General features: G+C 41.4%; 1 protein-coding gene and 1 non-coding gene across 5 annotated transcripts in view; both read left to right on the top strand.

Moving 5' to 3' along the window:
* The window catches only part of CTNND2 (catenin delta 2), a 953,172-nt gene that overhangs the window by 865,710 nt on the left and 62,444 nt on the right, over window positions 1–25,018 (top strand). The window lies entirely within an intron of this gene.
* On the top strand, window positions 3,025–3,129 carry LOC114238622 (U6 spliceosomal RNA). Its single transcript, XR_003623937.1, has one exon. It is a non-coding gene; the product is annotated as a U6 spliceosomal RNA (small nuclear RNA).

The raw sequence follows: 25,018 nt of genomic DNA, 5'->3' as shown, positions 1-25,018 counted from the left end.
TGGTCAGGAGAGGCCTCTACCAGGTGACACCCAAGCAAATCCTGAGGGATGGGCAAGAGCCACATGTTAAGCCAGCTGGAGAAAGAACTTTCTGGGCAGAAGGAGCAGCGAAGCAAAATCCCTGCTGCAGGATGGAGCTTGGCATAAGCCTAAAATGGTGAGAAGGTCAATGTTTTGCAACCGGTAAATGAGGCAGGAACTGTTGGAGATGGTGATGGTGAGTGAGAGAAGCCTTTAAGCCTAGAGAAGGAATCTGAAGACTTTGGCTGGGAGAGCATGATGGGATTTACAGTCCTTGAAGTCCTCTCTGGTTGCTGGTCAGAGGCTAGACTGTAGGAAAGCAAAAACGTCAGTGAGGGCTTGATTTCAGGAGTCTGGGAAGGAGATCATGTTATCATGGTCCAGAGCTGTAGCAGAGGGGTTGGGAAAAGTATTTTGAAGGTGGAGCCAACAGGACTTGCTGATGGATAGAATGCAAAACACTATAAATAGGAAAAGGAAAGAGAGGACACAGGCTAATAGAATCAGGAGTTTGGTTTGGGGTTGAAAGTTTGGAATGTCTATTAGATATGAAAGGAGAGATGTCCAGTAGAAAATGGGGAAAAATGGCTTTGATGCTTAGGACTGATATATTCATAGGTGTATCATCAGTGGGAAAAAAAAAGATATTTAAAGTCATGGTCCAATTATTTTAATTCTCTAAATACAGAAACAGCTATAGGAAGCCTAATCTAAAAATAAAATGCCTAGCCACAGGTAAACAAGCATTTCTTGGCTCATTAACTAAAGATAGGTTTCTTACATAATTGTATTCTTTTTCTTTCCCTTTCAGTAAAGCAGGCAAGAGATAATGTTTCTTTTGTGAGTGCTACTGAAACATATAAGACTACATACGCACAAATAATTTTAGAATTATCTGTAGATCACATTGTGAGCACTTTTAAGTTTGTCTTGTTTAAGTACAGTAAGCAGAGCTTATTCATACACTATAGTTGAGGCATCATGCCTGTTGATCCAACCCAGGAAAGAATATAGCAGTGGCGTGGAGAGAGGGTCAATCAGTTGAGATTGATGAGCAGTGTGGATTTCCATTCACTGGTCTAGACTCTCTTCTTGGGTATTATTTGTTTTACTTTGATTTCCTAAGGCTCATTATTCTGCATAGTCACATTTTACTACTGCAGTTTTCGTCTGTCAAGTAATCTGTGTGTGTGTGTAGTCATCCCTTATTATAGTGCTTCTGGGAATTGATGAATCCCTGAGAACAGGACAGCATACCTAGTCATTCTATCTTGTTCAGTTTTCCATGTGGCAGAAATTGTTTTAGGGGTGTATATGTGAAATGCCAAGTTATTTGAATGGAAATGCTTCTTTGCTAGTACATTTATAAACACAGCTGGGTGGCTACCTCCCCTTGACCCACTCATACAGATGGTCTGGTAGTGAAGTTATCTTCAATTTTTCACCTGTGTGCAAGTCTTGGCAGGTGACTTTGTCAAACATTTAGAAGTGAGAATAGGCTGCAGGGAGGGAACCGCTTCCAGGAGATAAAAATCTAATTGATAGAGGACCATTATAGACACCTTGTAGTCAAGCTTGCTTTATTTTGCAGGAAAAAAAATATTTTGCTTCCTCCTTCTTTTGCAATTCTAAGTAAGGCTCAACTAAATTACAATTCTATAGATAGATAGACAGATAGAGATACAGATATGAATATAGATATCAGAAACAGAGTTTTGTGATACTTTTTCCTATAAATTGAATACTTTTTCTTCATTTGTTTGAATTTTAATTGACTGTGGGTGAATGATTTTCCTAATCTTATATATAACTGGATGTTCGTATGCCACCAGAGTTTTTTTTTTTTTTTAATAAATTTATTTATTTTATTTATTTATTTTTGGCTGCGTTGGGTCTTTGTTGCTGCGCGCGGGCTTTCTCTAGTTGTGGCAAGCAGGGGCTACTCTTCATTGCGGTGCGTGGGCTTCTCATTGCGGCGGCTTCTCTTGTTGCGGAGCACGGGCTCTAAGCACGTGGGCTTCAGTAGTTGTGGCACGCGGACACAGTAGTTGTGGCACGTGGGCTCAGTAGTTGTGGCTCACGGGCTCTAGAGCGCAGGCTCAGTAGTTGTGGCGCACAGGCTTAGTTGCTCCGTGGCATGTGGGATCTTCCCAGACCAGGGCTCGAACCCATGCCCCCTGCACTGGCAGGCGGACTCTCAACCACTGCGCCACCAGGGAAGCCTGCCACCAGAGTTTTTGTAAGCAATGTGATTTTTGTCCCAAGCCATTTTTAGAGATTTATGTGACTCGTGAAATGGAAAACTGTGGTGGTTCTGCTTTCAAATTCCCAACAGAATTTGTACATTTGTTTGCTCAAAATGGAGACCCAGATCTGTAGTACTGATGATCCACACAACCCACGCCATTGAACGATCAACATTCTTCCTGTAAACTTACTGTTTCCTCTGGTTTCCTAGCTGCTCCATGAATGAGGCCATTTTCTGGTCTTGATAGCATCCTGGGACAGCTGCCCTATACTCAGAGGCATTGGCGAAGGCATATGGTTGTCCATAATGCTGGTTAAAGGATAGTTACGGGTATATAGATAGACCTATGTCACAGCAATACAGCACAAGCAGGGACTCCACACACAGCGAGTAAATGAAAAAGGCTCAACATGGAATCACCTTTGGAAATATTCGGAACGACACATGTGCTGACTTGACCCCAGACCCCCTAAGTCCAAGTCTCTGGCGTGGGGCCTGAGCATCTCTATGTCTCCAAAGCTTCACAGGCAATTCTGATACCAGTCAGGGTGGAGATCGTGTTCACTGTACTGTGTTTGCTCCCTCACAAGGCCAGCCATTTCCTCTTATGAGTGCATACTGCCCTTTTTACAATTACGGGGCCACTTCTGACTGAACTCTAAATTATTATTTACAAAGGGTATTAGCATCCTTAAAAGACTCAAGTGCCACTAAGATTGTTCAAGGAGCCCATGAATTTAAAATGCATAAGCAGTGCTCACTTCAGCAGGGCATCTACTAAAATGGGAAGGTTACAGAGAAGATTAGCATGGCCCCTGTGCAAGGATTACACACGAATTCATGAAGCGTTGCTTATTTTTATAGAAAAAAACTTACAATTACCAAAGGGAAAGTGGGAGAGGCATAAATTGGGAGTATGCGATTAGCGGATGCACACTATCATATATAAAATAGATAAACAACGAGGATTTACTGCATATCACAGGGAACTATGTTCAATATCTTGTAATAACCTATAATGGAAAAGAAATGAAAAAAGAAGGCTATGTATATGTATAACTGAATCACTTTGCTATACACCTGAAACTAACACAATATTGTAAATCAACCATACTTCAATTTTAAAAAAACTTAAAAAGAAGAGAAATTTAAGAGACAAATTGACGAAATGCAACATGTGAGTCTTAATTAAAAGAAAGTATAAAAAAATAAAAATAAATGAAACAATCAGAGAGTTTGAAAAAAATACATAAGCAACTTGAAGAGGAAACGTCATTATTTTGAAATAAGTTATACGAACTATGTCCGGTTCTCTAACACACAAATATAGGAATAAAACTAAAATTTTCCCAGATTCATTTAAATGTATTTATTCTACATCTCGTTTGTCAATATTTCTTTAGTAACGATCTAAGTTAACTCATTCAGTGAACATTACCGTATTCAAGGCATCATGCTAGGTGCTGTGATACAATGATGGCATTTATTTAGATTCTCAAAAGATGATTCACTAATAGTATTGAGATGTGAAGGACTTATTCTCAGAAAAAAAATCTGTTGCTCAAACACCTAAGTTTGATTCCAGCATGTACCTAGTAAAGGCCCAGTGGTGGGAGACGGCCCTAGCCCAGGGTCCCAGCACAGGACTCAATCCTCAGGAGCTGGTGTATCTGACAGCCCACAGTACCACGTGGGCTATGGCCTTGGGAGACCACTTCTTTCTGCAGCCAGGTAGCCAGCTCAAACCCAACTCGGTGGCACGGGTGGACCTCCCCTGTCTTCAGCAGACGCAGATAGCCCACCGTGAGCCCTGTCTGGCCAGGTGGCTGTAGCGTGCCCCACTGTGATCCTGTCACACCTCATCATTCACAACAATCTCAAATGTAGGCCAGTAGCAGTTCAGTCTCTCCAGCCTTGCTCTTCACGGTAGGGTTTTCTTTCTCCAGAGCCAAAGACCACGTACGTACAGTACCACCAAGCACAGCCAACCTCTGAAACAACCCACCACTGGCATGCCCCGGCACACCCAGCTCTGGGCTTCAGATCAGACTGTGGGAGGAAAACTTCTTTTCTACCAACTTAGGTCTTAGTGGTCTGGGGTGGTGGGCGGGAGTGCAAATTAATTGACAATAGAGTCACATGCATGCGGGGTACTCAGTAATCTGAGTAATTCACTGAACAGCCAAGAGTAAAGGCTTATATACCAGCTTAATAGTGGAAAGGAGGGGGAACTAGGGCTTCCAGGGGAAATAAATGGAGGGTATGGCAGCTTCTATAGAGTTTATTTATGCAGTTTCTCATCACTGTGCTAATGGTCGGTCTCCTTCTTGGCTGGAAGCTCCTCAGAGAGAAGATTTATGGCATCTACCTTCTCAGGAAGCTCTGCCTTTAGTCAGATAAGGGGAGCTCAGAAAAGGCTTCTTTCGGCATCTGCTGTATCTCAGATGTCTCCAGTTGAAAATAATCTTATGTCATTCTGTTGGGTCCTTTTAATAGTTTGGGAGTATTTATTTAGGGAGCCTTGCTTATGGCTCCAGTTCTATGTCCGTAATCCTACTTTCTCAGACCTTTCCACTTCCTTCATTCCTCAGTCAAGCCTGTGGTGTGAAAAGAGATGATTCAGGTCTTGCCAGACCTCAAGCCAGCATTCACATGACAGGTGGCAACTCTGACCCTCCGCATTGCTAAAGCTTCAGCCAGGCAAGTAGCTGGCCTGAAGCCCATGCCTTGTTCTCAAAAACCAGGTCAAAGATCTCAGTCTACTGTTCAACTTTGGCGAGTACATTAAAAATAAACCAGAAATAAACAGGCAATATTATATGATGGCAGTGTCACAACTCTTTGGATATTTGTAAACATAGAACTAACTGGGACCGCTCAGTGTGGGGAAAGCAGCTCTTCATGAGAAGATTATTCTACTACAGAAAAATAAGTGGTGCCTGCACAAAGACCCTGAGTCATCTAGAAACTACTGAACTGTGTTTACTATGTAGCAAGCCTTCAGCTTTTACAAACTTCACTCACAGCAGTGCCAGGCCAAGGGTAAGTTCTCTTTTCAAGGGAGGGAGGTGTGATACATGGGGTGGGAGGTGAGAAATGGGACGAGCTGTACCGTTGGGGCTGAGCGTTGATACATGTGGCCTGGAACCACGAGGTGGGGTTTGCAGGGAACTGCTGATGAAGGTAATAGGAAATGTGTTTCTTGCCCTTGGTATCTCTGATATTCCTTTTAGTATCTTTTCCCCTTGCTGACCTTTTCTTTAAATTTTTATTTTATATTGGAGTATAGTTGATTTACAACGTTGTGTTAGTTTCAGGTGTATAGCAGAGCGATTCAGTTATACATATACATATATCTGTTCTTTTTCAGATGCTTTTCCCATATAGGTTATTACAGAGTATTGAGTAGAGTTCCCTGTGCTATACAGTAGGTCCTTGTTGATTATCTATTTTATATATAGTAGTGTGTATATGTTAATCCCAACCTCCTAATTTATGCTTCCCGCCTACCTTTCCCCTTTGGTAACCATAAATTTGTTTTCTAAGTCTGTGAGTCTGTTTCTGTTTCGTAAATAAGTTCATTTGTATCATTTTTTAGATTCCACGTAAAAGTGATATCATATGACATTTGTCTTTCTCTCTCTGACTTACTTGCCCTTGCTGACATTTTATTTCTGGCTCAGTGATGGGTGTTGTGCATTTTCTAGCTTGAATCACTCGGGCAAGTTACTTACCTTCTCTCTGCCTTTGATTCTTCATGTTTAAAATAGAGATAAAAATAGTGCTGACCTCATAGGACAGTCGTGAGAAATAAATGAAGACAGAGAGAGTACTTAGAACCATACGCGGGACATGTCCCGAGTTCACCACTGGCCCTGAGTTCACCACTGTTATCATTAGTCTTATGCCTCATGGCAATAGCAGCAGGACTAGTTCTAACTAGTTCTGGTTCTAGTAGTAGTGTCTGACTTGCTTATGCTTCTGCATAGGTTTCCCTTGGTCCAGTGGAGGCTCCCAGACAATGGTTATTCAGTGCACTTGTTCTGTGAGAAAGAGATTGAAAACTCTCAGTATATTTAAAGTTATCTCAGGCCTATTGAGATGAGGCCTTTTCTCCAAAGCCCATTTTTCGTTTTATTGCAGGCACAAATCTTTTTTTATGCAGATGCTTAACATTTTTTTCCCAATAAAAAACACTCCTTTCACGAAGACTTTCTATTGGGCCATCGTATCTCTATTCTTCTCAGAAACCCACTGGCAAATAATGGAACAATGAGGGAAAGTGTTGGCAATAAAGAACTATCTGCAGATGACACAAGTAGCTGGAATCCCCACTACCTGTAATTATATTCGCCTGCACATGTGCAGAGCTTGATAAAAAGAAAGAGCCTGTTTTGTTGTTCCTTAATTTCAAGAGGAAACAACTGCCAAGAACTCTAGTCCTTAATGACCAAAACAAGCTTGCCTGAAACAGATTCAGACCCATGAACACAAAGTAGCAGATCAAATACATTTTGTGACCTGGTGCACCCTCCAAGGGGTTCCATCCATGTCTCTCTTTGATATGCCATTGTCCCTGTACCATCTACATGGTGCAACAAAAAGGGCCATCTCACGGTGTCTCCAGTTAACCACGAAAAATCTCAGGTAAAAAGTACATTTTTAGGCAAATCCTTTGAGATGAGGATTCGCCGGAAGGATTTGAGTGCGATATCCAGTGTAGTTGAATTCCTCCTTTGGTATTGAATCTGCTGTGCTTTATACCAAAGAGCTCAGCCTCTTCCTACAGACATTGAAATACATTTATTTCACTCATGGAACCATTTAAGCTTTTTTGTTTTTTTTCCTCTGAAACTTCTCTGATAAGCTTGCCTCCACTTACAAAAACATCAAAGCCTGGAAAGAAATTGTTAGACAAGAAACAAGAAAAACACCTTTAGTTTAAACTTCAAATGAGACCAAATTGATTAGTCATCTGAGATTAAGTTGGCTTGGCAGTAAGCTTATAGCCAATCATATTTATCACCCTGTTCCTATTCTAATTTCTCTTTCGAAACTTTAAGAAAACTGCCTACATTCAGGCATATGGTTAAGAGAGGCTGATTAAATCTAAAACCAAACTAGCCGTTGCCCTATTCGTGTCTTGTTTATTCTAAATAAGAAGAAAATAAACCAACTCATGGAAAAAAAGCATTATAGGCACAGACCAAAAGTAACAACTTATTAACGAAAATGTAAGTGTTATTTAATAATTTTATAGCATGTCTAATGAAGGGCAAAGGCAGAAGGCTTGTTACGTCAAATGCCCTTCCCCACGTGAGTTTCGCGTGAGAAAAAATGGTCCTTGATGGCGTCCAGTGCTGGTTCCCCCAAAATCTCATAGAACAGCCTGTTGCTAAAACCAAGCTGAGCTTATTGTTCACCTTGGCAAGGGACATCACCACTCAGTGGAGCTTTGCCAGTGTCTCAGGGGGGTGAGGTGACGTCAGATTTTGTTGAAGTTTGTTTTAAGGCGGGTCTTTCAATGCTGGGACTTGCCACAGTTCAGGATTGGTAGAAACGGGAATTCAAGGCATCATAGGGCACAAACCGTCTGTTGATGTTTTGTGGAAGACTTCATGGGTCTTTCCCAAAGTTTCTGTATCGAACAGTCAGGTTATTTGCCCAGGCAAGAGTCTCCTGGAATAGTAAGTGTCGTTCATGAGTACAGTGAGATAATTAAGTGATGTTCGTGAAGACAGTCAGCCCGTACTTGGATCCTCCTTGACCGAGTTGTGTGTGTGCAGGAAGTGGGGATAGGGAGTTGGGAGTTGGGGGCAGAGGGTTTCAGTTCTCCATGGCCTGAGAGGGTGCATGCCTCTCAAGAACTGCTCTGTTTCATCGTGGACAGGTAACCAGATGATACTGAGAGGAAATAGAGGGGCAGGTCACGTAAAGCTGTTGATTATTCAAAATTCATTTTCATTTAACTTTAATAGCATTTGGGCTCCAATGTCCCTACCTCTCCAGCCGCGCTCAGTTACTCCCTCCCAAGTAGGCGTAGAAAGTGTGACAGGGTCTCTGCTCTCAGGGACTGGGTCATCCAGCTAGAGACTGAGACCTGGCCCAAGAAACCACCCTTATGTATTTATTCACAGACATTCAGATTACAGCGCACGCTTTAAGTACTGTGGGAGTTCATAGAAAATAAACATAATGGGGTGACAAGGCTTATTAAATACACGGGTTTCAACTGTGAAGAAAGAATAAGCAAAAATTGAGTATGTTTAATGTAAAATTTATTTTAAAGATTATTCTCAGTTGCTTTAGAACATAGGTCTGATCATGTCACTCCTGTTTGCCTTTTGAATGAGTCCTAGGCCAACAAAATCTCCGACTGTCAATCAGTATTTGTTGAATGAACAATTGGTATTCATGCTTTAAGTTCGTAGAGAACAGATATTACAGAATCTGTAGCTAAAAAAAAAAAAAATCTAGTTCTATAAAAACAGAGGGAAATTCTCAATTCTCATTAAAAATCTCTTGCAAGTCTGATTTTCCAGCATTAGAACATTTTCATATATCCTACAGACTTATTTATTAGTGTCAAAGGTCTGGATTTTTCTATTTCTCACTTTCTTTTTCTGCTAGAGGTAGACATGCCAAGAGAAGTTCCAAATGCACAAGATGAAATCGGTGATTCACAGTGGCTGGAGCTCCCGTCCATCAGGGCCCAGGTTCTTGTCAGTTCATCTCCACTTCCTACCATGATGAGTGACGTTAGCCACAGAGTTGCGTGTCCATTTTTCACAGGCTCCTTGTCCTGGCCGAGTTGCTGTATGGCCGATTGCATGTCTCTCATCCAGAATTCTCTTCAGTTTCAATTTGCTCTTATATCCCTCTGCATGTTCTACATCTATCCTAGGGAGGGTAGCATTTTTTAATAAAGAGCCTCCTTTGGAATTCCCCAGTTGTCCAGTGGTTAGGACTCCGTGCTTTCACTGCTGAGGGCCCAGTTCAATCCATGGTCAGGGAACTAAGATCCCACAAGCCAAAAAAAAAAAAAAAGAGTCTCCTTGAGACCCTTGGGAAGGAAAGCAGCTGATCTGGCAGTTTCCGTAAGAATGCACACCCGCTCATGCTGGAGGGGTGGGTAGTATAGAAATGAACAAAGACCATCCGAAGCTTCTGTCTCTTCTGAGCCTCCTGTAGCAGGGAAGTTGGCCACCATCACTTGTGTGTTTGGCAGAGACTCATAGGCAGGCAGGGGAGTGGGAAAACTTCATAGTGGAGGAAAGGGGAGGCTCCCACTGGGCCCTGATGCAAGGCTGTTGGCCTGGGGAAGCTGGGGGAGGGCTAAGGAGAAGCAGACCATCCTATGTGATGGTTAGGGGTGCATGCTTGGCTTTCTCTGGTTGGTTTTCAGTTGGTCTCCAAATTAGGGAAGCTGCCAGTTATTAATCAAGTACTAGCCATTTGGGGACAATTGTTACAGTTATTGTGTAGCTTCCTGGATTGTCACTAGAGGTAATGTGACTTTCCTGATAAGTCTGCCTTAGAGCAGGCTGGCTTCCTGTGTTTGTTGTATAAGGGGCTGGTTTCCTGGGCAGGTTGCTGCAGGTTGTGGCTCAAAGTTCTATTTTTATACATGGTCTGGCCACTGCCCATTTGTATATTCCATCTCGCAGTGGGGATATATGTGAAAGTTATAATGTAACAGGGCTCTGATTTTTAAAAATACTTTATTTTCAAATTGTATTTAGTTACAGTTGTAATAAAACTAAACGTAAAATCACAGCAAGACCCTTTTTGACCCACCTCCTAGAGAAATGGAAACAAAAACAAAAATAAACATGGGACCTAATGAAACATAAAAGCTTTTGCACAGCAAAGGAAACCATAAAAAAGACGAAACAACAACCCTCAGAACGGGAGAAAATATTTGCCAACAAAGCAACTGACAAAGGATTAATCTCCAAAATATACAAGCAGCTCATGCAGCTCAATATCAAAAAAACAGACAACCCAATCCAAAAATGGGCAGAAGACCTAAATAGACATTTCTCCAAAGAAGATATACAGATTGCCAACAAACACATGAAAGGATGCTCAACATCACTAATCATTAGAGAAATGCAAATCAAAACTACAATGAGGTATCACCTCACGCCAGTCAGAATGGCCATCATCAAAAAATCTACAAACAATAAATGCTGGAGAGGGTGTGGAGAAAAGGGAACCCTCCTCCACTGTTGGTGGGAATGTAAATGGATCCAGCCACTATGGAGAACAGTATGAGGCTCCTTAAAAAACTAAAAATAGAACTACCATACGACCCAGCAATCACTACTGGGCATATACCCTTAGAAAACCATAATTCAAAAAGAGTCATGTACCACAATGTTCACTGCAGCACTATTTACAATAGCCAGTACATGGAAGCAACCTAAGTGTCCATCGACAGATGAATGGATAAAGAAGAGGTGGCACATATATACAATGGACTATTACTCAGCCATAAAAAGAAACGAAATTGAGTTATTTGTAGTGAGGTGGATGGACCTAGAGACTATGATACAGAGTGAAGTAAGTCAGAAAGAGAAAAACAAATACCGTATGCTACCACATATATATGGAATCTAAAAAATAAATGGTTCTGATGAACCTAGGGGCAGGACAGGAATAAAGACGCAGACGTAGAGAATGGACTTGAGGACACAGGGAGGGGGAAGGGTAAGCTGGGATGAAGTGAGAGAGTGGCATTGACATATATACACTACCAAATGTAAAATAGATAGCTAGTGGGAAGCAGCTCCATAGCACAGGGAGATCAGCTTGGTGCTCTGTGACCACCTAGAGGGGAGGCATAGGGAGGGTGGGAAGGAGACGCAAGAGGGAGGAGATATGGGGATATATGTATACATATACCTGATTCACTTTGTTATACAGCAGCAGCTAACACAACAATGTAAAGTAATTATACTCCAATAAAGATGTTAAAAAAAAAAAACTAAAACTAAACCTAACCAGGTAATTTGGAGTAAATTATCTACCATAGGTTTTTCTCTCCCTTCAGTATTAAATAGATAGACCAGTCTGTAGCAGTGTGCACTAATTAATTGTAAAGAAAATATAAGAACCAGGGTGTTAGCCAATGACAAAGATTTAACATAATTTGTTGTCTCCTTGGATCTATTATCCATTGGGACCTGAGTTGGTGGATACCCCTGAGTGTGTTTCTTGCAAAGAAGTGTTCATGAATTCTTGGTCTAAAGGTCTAGGGACCAGCAGACCTGGGTGAAGAAAGAGGAAAGAAATATATGGCTTGAAAGAAAAAAGAAATATATCAGAGATTGGTAGAGACGGAAGAAAAAAAGCCTTCATTTAAAACTCGACCAGCTGAGAACACACACAATTCTATTGTCTAAACCACTTAAAAAACAAATTGCTGGGACTTCCCTGGTGGCGCAGTGGTTAAGAATCCACCTGCCAATGCAGGGGACTTGGGTTCGAGCCCTGGTCCAGGAAGATCCCACGTGCCGCAGAGCAACTAAGCCCGTGCACCACAACTGCTGAGCCCACGTGCCACAACTACTGAAGCTGGCGTGCCTAGAGCCCGTGCTCCGCAACAAGAGAAGCCACCACAATGGGAAGCCCACGCACCGCAACGAGGACTAGCCCCCGCTCACCACAACTAGAGAATGCCTAAGCGCAGCAACAAAGACCCAACGCAGCCAAACAATAAATTAATTAATTAATTATTTAAAAAATTGCTAAGAAGAGGTTATTGAAAAGGTGCTTTATGGAACTCGTGAGATTCTTTCATTGAACATTTGTTGGGCCCTACTATGAACCTGTCACTGGAAATATCTCCACTATTATTTGCTAACTATATAGTCTGTAATCACACGGAGGAAAACACTATATATTTTCACTAAGACAGTGAATAGCTTGTGGCTTCCAAGTTTAATATTTAAAAGAAATGACTATCAGGAGAGATAAAAGGTGAGATAATTCCTGCTTAAGGAAAAAACACTCTTTATGTTACTTTTGCACAAGTGGTATTGAAACCAATTATTTATTGAACACACACCGTGCACAAGGGACTGGGTCAGGTGTCTGGAAAATGGAAAGTATTTCCAGAGTTGAAGGAATTTCGGGAAGCCTCGTAGAAAGGATGGACGCATACATCTGCAATGCATTGGTAGATAGTAAATGCGCCTCCTGAGTGGTATAAACTCAAGGGCTCCCTGGGGTCTTCTCTGGGAGGGTGCTATTTCCTTGCAGCTGGTGAGCAAGGGAGTTATCACAACACATTTGACAAGTCTTACAATTTCATTTGTCAGGTTGAAAGTTAGTACAACGTCCATGCCAGTGCATGTTTAGACATTTATTTTTCTTATATTACACTCTGCAGACAAGTGAGAGAGGAAATTTGACAAGCAATTTGTGTTATGTCAGTTACACCAAATCACATCCCTCGTCTGCCCCTCTAATCGCACAAAGCCCATGAGGCGTGAAGTTCCAGGGGCTTACGATGTTACTGAGAAGTATGGAAAGGACACAAGGAGACGTCAGCAAAAAGAATCTTCCCATCAGCAACTTGATATGACTGTCTCGTGACTTTCAGAAAATAACTTACCTTCACCCACTTCTAGTAGTTACCTGGTGTTATGAGGTGAATATTTGTGTCCCCCCAGAATCCATACAGTGAAGCCTTAACCCCCAATGTGATGGTATTCAGAGGTGGGACCTTTAGGAGGTGATTATGTTTGGATGAGGTCATGAGGGTGAGACCCTCCTGATGGGATTAGTGCCCTTATAAGAAGAGGATGCACATGCACCAAGGAAAGGCCATGTGAGCACACAGAGAAAGTGCTGTCTACAAGCCTGGAACACCAGGAACCCAATCTACCAGCACCTTGATCTTGGACTCTCCACCCTCAGCTTCTGTGAGAAACAAATATCTATTGTCTAAGCCACCCAATCTGTGTTATTTTGGTACAGCAGCCCAAGATGACAAAGGCCCTGTCTCTCCTCACTGTGAATCTCTAGAGCAGTGACTCTCAAAAAGGCACAATTTTCCCCCCCAGGGGATATTTGGCAAAGTCTGGAGACATTTTTTTCTTGGTACAGTGGGTTTGCTACTGGCATCTGGTGTGTAGAGGCCAGGGATGGTGCTGGCCATGCAGCATACAGGACTGCCCCCCACGGCAAAGCATGATCTAGCCCAAAATAGCAATAGTGCCGAAACTGAGGAAATTAGCGCCAAATTCAGTACAGACATCTCCCGAGAAGCCCTGGAAACCTGACACCTCTCCCCAACAGCATTATTAACTCCTGTCTTTTTCTGACAGTTCCGAAAACCACCACGACTAGGAAACCCATCAAAACACTACTCTTGGAGCCAGATGCCATTAGCTGGAATGTGTTCCCTACAAATGATCGAGCTGGGCCCTCTCATCCGCTCTTGAGTCAGCACACCTTCCTCTCCCTGTGGGCTCACCCTGCGAGCTGTGCAGAGTGACGTCTTCCAGCAGCTCAAGTGTGTATGTTGGGCATCCGTGGGGCAAGTGATGACACCAAGAGAGGACAGTCCAGAAGCAGTTCTGTGGCCAGTTTTCTTCCAACCATTTCTCTCACTCTGCATAGACCCTTTCGGTTTCCCAGGCAACTAAATGCATTACCGAAAAATATATGCATGCAAGATTTGTATGGTAAAAATAAAACAACATAACGTTAAATTTAGGGCTAACATTTGAGATCATTCAGATCTCTGAAAGCAACTCCCTTCACTTGGGGAATGGCTTATGCTTCAGTTTTAAGTACTGTCTTGGGATGCCTGACTGGTGTTTGCACTGGCTGGGGCTCGGTGGGTTCTGTTCTTTCTGTTCCTGGCTACCATATAGGCGGAGAGATTGGAAGGTACGTCGTTCAGTGCAGTGTTTGTGGAATGCCTGCCTTGATCCAGGCCAGTCCCAAGTACCAGAAGCTCAGGTGTTAAGTGCCTCAAGGACATTACTGAGGTGAACAGACCCTCACATTCTGCTAGAGATAGGCCTGGATTGGAGGGTGGGGAGGAGCCAAAGCATCTTTGGGAGAAGGGGACATAGGAGCAGCCTCCTAAACGATGTGACCCCCGAGCTGAGCCCGGACAAGTCGGAGGAAACCAGACAAAAGAGCAAACAATGGAGGAAGCAAGAACACCAGGAGTTATACCCCAGTGACCCAACTCCTGTGCATAATTCACAAAACTACAACCAGGGCCACCTGGTGGGAGGAGAGAGCTCCCGAGACCTGCAGGGGCGCTGTTTGCCCGTCCCGGAGAGCGTGTGTTTCATCTGGTAAGCGAGGGGCTGCCGTGGATGGGGTCAGAGGATGGTGACACACACTGGCTCGTGCTTCCCAGTTTAATTCTGCTGGGATGAAAATCTGACCAATTTGCATATGTTCGGGCATATGCAGACCTATTCCACGGTATCAAGCGATGGGATAGATTGACTTTCCTGTTCTTATTGACCTCCCAATGAACAAAGTCACAGTATTGAAGTAAGTATCCCAAATTCCCCATCCTCCTAACTCCACTCACATTCTGTCCCTCCCGCAGGTAGACAAGAAACCCCTTGGTGGATAATGGCCTTTTTTTTTTTTCCTGGAGCAAGTCCCCAACTTTATTTCTACCTTTTCCCAAGACAGCTGAGGGACCTGGTCCCACGGGGACGGGCACGGGCTCCTGCTTCCCTTCCACCCCAAGCGTGCCCCGAGAACAGCCCTCACCGGGGAGGCCAGGAGCCGATGAGGAGCGGGCTTGGCTGAAGGCAGAGCATCAGGGGAACCCGACAGCCCCTTCCCACCTTCCGGGGCCCCCTCGGGCCAAGTCCCTGGGAGGGGCAGGGGCGTGGGGTGGGTGTCAGATACAAACAAGGTTCCTGGAAACGGCAACACAGGGTGACAGCAGCTTTGAGTCCTGACTGCAGGGCCCTCACGTTCTTGCCGAGTTTCCCAGCATAATGCCTTTTACATGGAACAAAACCAAAAAACTTTTTTTTTTTTTTTTTGTCATTGCCGTTGGTGGTAAACTGTATGGGCTGAGACTTATTTCCCGTGTTCCTTCAGAACAAGTGTCCCAGCCCCTTCCTGGGCCATCACCTCCCGGACGGGGCGGAGATGTGCCCTGGCAGTTTCCCCTGCTTCTCTGCAGCATGCAGAGCTGTGTGTGGGAATCATCTTTCTTTTCCAAGACAGGGAGCCTTTCCGGTCACTGATTTCCCGGAGAGAACCACGGCCTTCTCCAGGTATTCTCCGTAAGAAAATCCATTAAAGCGCCTGAAATTCACGAGGAGACTCAGTTGAGAGGAGTAACATAGGACAGAATTTAAACTTGATTTGCTGTTCCCAGTAAAGTGGCAGATTATCCCCAAGGAGACACCTGGGCGGCTTTCTGTTGCTGTTTAGGACTTTCTGTTGCTGTTCAGAAACTGGTCTGCTTGTCTTCGCGTCCTGAGTTGGGACTGCGTGTTGTTGACTCTGGGGAACACAGAGCGAGTTTTCCTTCTAACAGAGTAAGATGAAGCAGAAGTCAGTGGTAATGACATTGATGATCACAGCTGGTGTCGTGGGCTGAATCATCATTTTTATTTAAGTAAGTCATGTTTATTTGATTTTGCTTATTTTGTCTCCATGCTAATCTTAGGGACCTAGAAGGTGGGGAGGTGATTCAAGGGATTTCCAAGTGTGCTAGAAGTGGAGTGACAGATTACATGGGATCACATGTGACGGAGGATATGAGAATATTTGTCAAATAAAACGAAAGATAGCTAACTGTTGTCTGTGGTCTCCTCTTCAAAGGAGCTGCTCTAAACATGAGCCTAAATCCAAATGTTGCCCAGTATATTCACTTGCTTCGGCTGCTCTAACAAAGTACCACTAACTGGGTGGATTAAACAATAGATATTTATTTTATCAGGATTCAGGAGGCAAGAAGGTCTCGGCAGGGCTGGTTCCTTCTGAGGCTGGGTGGGAAAATGTGTCCCATGTGTCTCCCCTAGTTTCTGGCATTTGCTGGCCATCTTTTGTGTTCTTTGGCTTATAGAAGCATCACCTTGATCTCTGCCTTCATCTTTACTTGGTGTTCTCCCTGTATACGTGTATCTGACTCCAAATTTCTCCTTTTTAAAAGGACATCAGTCATACTAGATTAGGGACCTACCTTGTTCCAGTATGACCTCATCCTAAAAAATGACATCTGCAGTGACTTTGTTTCCAAATAAGACCTCATTCTGGAGTAATGGGGCCTAAGACTTCAGCGTATGAATGGTGGGGGAGGGGAGATACCCAGTTCCACCTGTGAACAGTAGCATTCCCGTTTCCACCCTATTTCACCCAAAGTAGCCCCGTCGGCTGCTAAGCAGGCAGCCACTCTGCCCTTCACCACAGGATGGGGCTCAGCCGCTTAATTTTACTGGTTAGAACCAGCAAGGATGGCAGTCCTGAGTCTCCAACTAAAGAAGGAAGGAAAGAAGAGAAGACAGAAAGCCCTGCCGACACCTGGATTTCAGACTTCTGGCATTAAGAACTGTGAGAAAATAAATTTCTGATAGAAATAGATTTCTAACACCCTGAGTATCACCAACAGTGGCTAAGGGGACACCTCCCTGAAGTTCCAAAGTCCTCTCCAGCTTTGCTCTGGCCTGAATTCCTTGTTGAAGAACAGAGCCACCAGATGGTTCTATGCTCTTTCCCAAGTCGTGGTTGCCCTTCCTTGAACCTGGCTATTTATTCCAGTCCCCGCCCACCTCTCGGCTCCTGTACTTGACCTTTGCAATGTGTCACTGGAAGGAAAGTAGTTGCTGCAAGACCGCCAGGCAGCTGGTGGAACTATGTTAGCCCTAACTAGCCCCACTGAATCTTCACGCCTTCAAACAGGCTAATGGCCCATACATTCTAGGAAGCATATACTCCAGGTTTCTATTGACTTTGAAAATAAGGTAGCAGAGACTGTTCCTACTGGATTGTAAGATGTACATGGAAAAACTTTTCTGTAACATGAAGACTCCTAATTGTTTTTGATTGATGCTTGGCGTGGATTTGCATGGATTGTTTTGGTTTGTTTCGACGGTGCTGACCACAATCACTGCATTATCATAATTAAGTTGTTTGTACACCAGAGTTCAGGCTCTTGGGTGATCCTTTTAGATCACGCCAAGTCAGCTTGACACAGTGCCGGGGCAAAACCTGCAGTGTCCGTTCTAGAAGTTGACACTGCTAAAGAAGTCATCCTTACCAAACGAAAGGCCCTCTCATCACCACACCTCACTGCCATGAGGGCAGACAGCCAGGAAAATCAGATTTCTGAAGATGAATGCATACTTCAAGTTTTCAAAAACTGCAGCTGTTTAGATAAAAAAACTCAGACACCAGCCTCTTTGCTGGGCTTTAGGGCAACTGATCTGCAGAAACCCTGTGTCTAATATTTTCCTGCCTTTTTTAATCTTCCCTACAATCTCTTCCATTCACTGTATCTTCCTCCTTTGCTACAAGTGAAATCCCATTACAATAAAGAAATTGCCAAAGGACTATCCAGTTTTTTTCCTTTTCCTAGAATTTTGCAGTATTAAGTGTTGCTTGTAATAAATGTGTCATCAGCTGGGCTCAGATCTAATATTAGTCATTTTGGTTGAGTGGGATTAGTGGAAATAATCTTTAGTCTATATTTGTTCCTCTAGGCTCATTTTTTGCCTCTGCCTTTATTCTCTTTTATTCTTTTATTCTTTATCTTCATGCTTTATCTTTTTTCTATTTATCACCTTATGGAGAGTCCATATAATTATAATAATTGTTGATTTTTATTTTAGTATAGCACAAACACACCAAAGTTTTAAACTCATCAAAGTATAAATACTTTAAGTTTTAGTTGTACACACGGAGCATAAGCCTACAATATAAACACTGGAATTCTAGATACATTAATAATGCCAGCAATTCCATACAAAACGTCCACTGTGGTTAATTAATAAAGAAACGGGCAGTATTATATAGCCCAAGATATTTTTACAGTTCATAGGAGGAATGCTTTCACTAGCTAGGGAATTTGGAGAAATATCTAAAACATGACCAGTTTTTATTAAAATAATTTAACATTATCTTTGGGTTCCAATAATGAACCCAAAATTGAAATTGGAATTCTGTCTACTATGAAACTATAAAAGATGCCACATTTCTTTATTCTGAAAAAAATTTTAAAATACAGGCAGAAACTAAAAAAAATAAGCTTTGACCTAGACATTGAGTTTTATAAATAAATTCTGTTAAAAATCTATCTCAACGTGAGGACAAATGAAGAGAAGGTGGTTTTTTTTTTCAGAGTTGCTAAAAGTTTATTTTCAACCCAAAATTACTAGATATGCAACAGAGTGATGTGTCTCATTCACAGAAAAAAAGACAGTCAAAAAAACCTGACTCGTAATGGGCCACATGCTGTGTTCAGCAATGACTTTAAAGAGGCTACTATAAAGAGAAGTTTTTTTTTTAAAGAAAAGGTATCTTTACTGTTGTTGGTAGGGGCTGCTCTAAATCATCTTATACCCATGGAAGGAGATTATCTCCTAAGCATAAGGAGACGAGGATCTTTTAAGATCTGGAACAAGTGCAGGTCCCTGGCATATAATTTAGGGTCCCATGATGTGTGTTAGAAGGTTAGAGTGATTGATGATCCAGATAGCCCCAAGATGCCTCGAGTTACCTGCAGTCTGAAGTTTATTTCAGCTGTGAAGGTGAATCTTTCATGCCCTGGTTTTATAGAAGCAAAATCAGACCCTGGGGAACCAGTCACCTAAAGCCGGATAAGACCTACTGGTATCCAAAGCTCAATTCAGTAATATAAATTAGAATTAGAATTGCCTAGTAGAAACCAGTGCTTGGCTTGGCTGGTAGGTACTGGGAAGAAAATCAACTTGGGACACAAAATTAAGTGAATTTCAATCAACGGATGTCCTCATTTGAGAACCTGCACGGGGCATTCTTCCATAAGCAGCTCATTGGTTAACGAGGAAAGTGGAATTGTAGGCAAATAATTATAACTCCTTCTTCTGTGAGATTTATCTCTCTGGCTTATGAAGTCCTCTTTGAACGAAGTATGGGGGTAGGGGGTGAATGTATGAAATCAGAGCAAGAAAAATGCATTTAGGAATAAAGTGTATTTAGAGTGAGTGGCTCCTATCAGACAATGCTTAAAATACACTACCATGCATTCTCTCCAGCCATCCTTTTGCGTAGTTGGAGCATTTCTTTTATTTCTGATTTTTATCAGCATCAAATCAAGTTGCTGTGAAATTAAGATGTCTTTGGTGGTACAGATCTGTGGGTATTTGGTGACATATAAGCATAGTAACAGGAACAGAAATGTAGCTGCCCTTATCCACCAGGATCACCCCAAGCGAGCCCCCCAGAACCCCAGTGCTCTGGGAAGGGAATGCGTGTCATGCACGAGAAGGTTTCTCTTTTCAGACAAATTTGGCAAACTCTAGGTTAAACTAAATTCTCCAAAGGGTTTCATTTTGTCTAACTGCAGGACTGCAACAGGCTTCACTTTGCTAATACACATTGTAAATTTCTGAGTTAAGCATCAGACACAGCATTTCCCACGCATATGCTACAATGAAACCCTTTTTAGAATACAGCATCCTGTAGAACTAGAGTTCCAGGGATCTGTCACAGAGGTAGGTAACAACAGCAGGATAAATGTGAATGAATTCCCATCGAAGTCCTGTGGTTGCATTGTGTAGTCAAAGAGCTCATGTAAATTGTTTATTCATTTATCAGTAAACATAAGGTTATTAGATGTCATCCTGTCCTTGGTTTATATTATTGTTGGAAAGATTAATTACATATATAAGCTAACTAGAGGAAACTTCAGTGAATGTCTATAGAACAACTGAATAAATGAGTTACGGGGTAGGTGTCATACAGGTGGTACAGATTATACCTGTGAAAAAAGCTCAGAGGAGGGAGTGATGAGGGCTGGTTGGAGAGAGGAGTTTCTGGCCAAGAGACTCATGGAAAGATACCAAAGCCAGGATACAGTCAGCTCTGCAGCCTTACACACATTATTTAATCTCTTTGGGCTGCAGTTGTCTTCTATACAAATTGGAAATTGTACCTGCCTTTTCTATAGCCCTAGGGAGATACAAAGTAGAAACTGAAATAGATGTGACTTTTCTTGAAAACATTAAACCACTCTCTAATGTAATCTATGAGCAGCAGCCCTTTGTGCCCTTTATTGAAACCCTTTTATTTTGGCAGAGGGGTAGATCAGTTTGAGAAAGCAAGAACTTGGGAATGCAATGTTAGAATTCTTCATTAGGCTACTTGCATTAATCAATGAATTACTCTTATCCCAATGTGATAATATCAGGCCAGAGGACTAACTGCAGGTTCTATTACTGAAAACAAGCTTTTCTTACAGAAATACTGACCTCACCTTGTCTCAGACACACTATTGTCTGAAATTTTCATCCTAGGAGAGTTCTTGGATCTTTGTTAGACAGAAATCTTGACCTAAAAATAAAAAGCCTTCCTAGGTTTCTCCCCTGAAACCAGAATCAGTGTTTAAATTTTCACCTCTACTTCCTTTCTGCTTTTAAAATGAGGCAATGAATTGAGATAATAATTTTTTTTGCTATCATGCTTAATATTTAATCAAATTATTTAAATCTTGTTAAAATGTATTATACCAGTTACTTGCCTCATTTTCAATATTTCTCAAAAATCAATTTATTTCTAGTTCAAAAAGGTGCTTCAGCAAACCTCCTGTTAATTAACTGTGGTTTTTATTTTTAGAGTGATTCTTCTACAAATTACGTATGCATATCTTAGCCACCTTCTTGTCCGTATTTCTACTCATTACCTTACTTCTTGACATTTCAACAATGTGAGAATTTCTCAGAGCCTAATTCAGTGAAATCCTCTGCATAAGATCTCAAGGTGCTAAAAAATACAATTCCTCTTGTCTTCCAAACAGATGGAGTAGGTTATTTATTTGGAGATGGTAACTCTTGAAAGAACTGCATACCATATACCGCAAACCTATAAGATTTGCTTTACTTGACATTATTTCTATTCAGAGGGTTGAGTTACTGATTGCATCATTTTCTCAGACCAACTGCTTACCAATTCTGGCATGTGAAATAGGTTCTGATGTGTGTTATAAGGCTGTGCTTGTTTTTTCCAAATCATAGTTATCAGAAAAAAGCATAAGGAACTTTAGTGTTTCTTCCAGAATTTGTCTCAAGCTGTACCCACAGCAACCGCTGGCTGATTCCTTGACTCCAGCTGATCTCTTCTTACTATGACTTTTCCTCTCTCTTTCTATTTGGATAAATCGTTAATTAAAGCAGCTAGCAGATACATAAAAGAAGGTTCGCTTTTTTAAAAAAACCAATGCATTTCATTAAATATTGATTCTAATCTGGCAGGAGCAAAGGGGCAGATGTAGAGATGAACAGGTCCCATTTTGGGAAAAAGGGGCTGGCATGATGAAACCAGAGGGTCAGTGTTGTCACACCCATTTTCCAATCTGAGAAAGGAAAGCATACAGACAAAAGCATCAAGAGAAAGGGATTTTTACTAACAAATTGTTGCAAGGGATCCAGACTTAAGAAAAACCAGCCTTCCACATTTAAAATTAAAAAAGCACAAATGTACCATGGTTTGTAAGGTCACATTTAGTTCATTCATGGTGGACAAACAGCAGTTTTCTCACAAGATAATCATACCGTCTGTCACATATCAGTGTTGCAAACATCAGAGATGAGGTTGATTCAAAAGTCAGCAGCTGCTAGAAAATTACTCAAAGATTCATTCATTGGGATTAGGGCTAGAAGGGCGAGCCTGTGTTTCTTTCCCTTTCTCAGTTTTGGATTTGTTTCCCTGAGCTGGTTTCTAGTTTTGTTCTGTCTTCCTGATTCTGGATTGTGTTGAGCACATGATGTGTAGACAGTCATGATGGAGTCAGAACAAGGTACCAGTTTTCCTTCCCGATCCCTCCGATGTTGAAGTTCTGCCCCTACAGTGGCAGTGCAGATTTAACCACCTATGTTTGTGGTTTAGCAGTTTTCTGATTTGGGACCATTAATTTGGTGGTTGACCAGTTGTACAGACGTAAGTATATCAAACAGTGTGGATTCATTCACAAAGACCTCTGTGCATGGTTATCAAAACTAGACCTATGTGATAATAAATCTTGAGAGTTAACTTTTGTTTTGTTTGTAGATCCTAGGTCTGTAATTTTGTTTCCTTTATGTAGCAGAAATAATTTATTCCCTTTCACCTCATCTACTGGGATCAATGACACAGCAGTGGCCGAGGCATTTCTGCCAGTCTTCACCTCCATTACCTATAACTCAGGGATTATTCCATTTCTCTGAGCTCCAACTTTTCAGTACTCCTGGCCGTGCTGCCTGTAGGGCTAGGATTCCTTAAGCCATACAACATGAGCCAAGCCAGTGTCCTAGGAGGATACTGTAGACCTCAATCCCACATATTAAATCTACTTGTTTTTAATGGGCTTGTCATGCCTAATTAAATGATATTTGCCTTTAAATGTGACATCTATGGCATGGTCATGGGTACAGATTTGATTTTTTTCAATTATGTTCTAGTAGAAAGGAGGACAGATTCTAGTTCAATCTATAAAAACCTATGGTCAAAGAAGATAAACAGGTTAGTCAAGGCATTTTTATATTATTTAACTATTGTTTTAAGCAGTGTAGACAGGACCACTCAACATATGTTGTTATACTAAAAGGATTATTATTATTATTAACTTTTCCTGATAACTTATTACCTATTTTACAAATTTTCAAGAGATTTTTTCTGAATTCTGAAGAATTAATTAGAACAAGATTCCATTTAAAGAATGTTTCATCTAGTTTTTGTACACATAACCTGTTAAATCAAGCATTAAAGAAAGAGGAAGTAGAAAGAAGAAGGATTTTATAATAAGCCCAACTCAAAATAGAACATGAACCACAACTAAATTTGTGTCATTTACTCTAAGTAATTAATCCTTGTTGTCTTGATCTTGGGTTAGTTCGAAGTCCAGATTCTCAAAGTGAATGAGTTCTGGAACCCTGACTCAATCCCTTGGTAGTCTGAAAGATGTTCATTTGTTTCGAGGATTTCAGCTTAAGAGGAGTGTCTGTAACCAAGAGGCTATTTTCTATGGTATCAAGTGTTAACGGTACCCGTTAGAGTTCTTTGATCAGGCTCTTTTGATGTTTCTTCCAACAGACCCAATTATTGATCTGTGGTTCTGGCAGGGTCTTTAGGAGAGTGTGGGAGAAAATCAGAAACCACCTATTGATGATATGGCTGAATTGCTCTGATTATTTATTCATTACAAACAACAATATCAAACTTGAGACGAGTTTAGTTTTGTGAGAAGTTAGTCAGTGACTAGCATTACAGTAAGTATATATTACGGACAGTGAGGGTAATGAAAACTCTCCAGGATCTTTTAATTTATTCCATAAAGAGTGCGTTAGGAGTCCCACCAACTGAAAAGGCTCTTTTAAACCTAAAAATGGAATCTTTCTTTTATTGGCCATTATTTTTTATTTATTTAATTATAATTAAATAATAAATAATTATATATTGTTTTATTATAATCTTTCTTTTATTGCCATTCTTTAACATGAAAGGGAGCATGTTTCTAACTGAACTGAAAGGTTCATAACTGCTGAAGTATCATCCTAAGACTTGTCATCACTAAGGAGGTTGGGTTTCTCTTTTTTTCATTTGCCAGGTCTTTTTTTTTACTGAAGGCTTGATAAACAGGACAGCTCTTACAACAGTAATAAACCAAACAAAAGCTTGCAGAATGCCAAACATTCCTAATTATTTCTAACAAACATCCCTTATTTCATAAGGTGATGAAGAAAACTCTTTGATGTTACCCAGCAGCAGTCTGGGAAATGCCAGAGACAGTTTAGATATAAAAGACATTTTTTTAAAGTTTTATTAGTTTGACTCTGGGGTGTAGATTTGGAGAAGGCAATTTCAAAAAGAGCTATCAATGCAGCTCAATATTAAAAAAACAAACAACTCAATCAAAAAATGGGCAGAAGATCTAAATAGACATTTCTCCAAAGAAGACATACAGATGGCCAAGAGGCACATGAAAAGCTGCTCAACAGCACTAATTATTAGAGAAATGCAAATCAAAACTACAATGAGGTATCACCTCACACCAGTTAGAATGGGCATCATCAGAAAATCTACAAACAGCAAATGCTGTAAAGGGTGTGGAGAAAAGGGAACCCTCTTGCACTGTTGGTGGGAATGTAAATTGATAGAGCCACTATGGAGAACAGTATGGAGGTTCCTTAAAAACCTAAAAATAGAATTACCATATGACCCAGTAATCCCACTACTGGGCATATACCCTGAGAAAACCATAATTCAAAAAGACACATGCACCCCAATGTTCATTGCAGCACTATTTACAATAGCCAGGACATGGAAGCAACCTAAGTGTCCATAGACAGATAAATGGATAAAGAAGATGTGGTACATATATGCAATAGAATATTACTCAGCCATAAGAAGGAACGAAATTGGGTCATTTGTAGAGACGTGGATGGACCTAGAGACTGTTATACAGAGTTAAGTCAGAAAGAGAAAAACAAATATCGTATACTAATGCATGTATGTGGAATCTAGAAAAATGGTACAGATGAAGCGGTTTGCAAGGCAGAAATAGAGACACAGAGG

Source organism: Balaenoptera acutorostrata, chromosome 2 (assembly GCF_949987535.1).
Source record: "Balaenoptera acutorostrata chromosome 2, mBalAcu1.1, whole genome shotgun sequence".
Taxonomy (NCBI): domain Eukaryota; kingdom Metazoa; phylum Chordata; class Mammalia; order Artiodactyla; family Balaenopteridae; genus Balaenoptera; species Balaenoptera acutorostrata.
The sequence above is the reverse complement of the archived record's forward strand: the minus strand, read 5'-3'. Positions and strand labels throughout refer to the sequence as shown.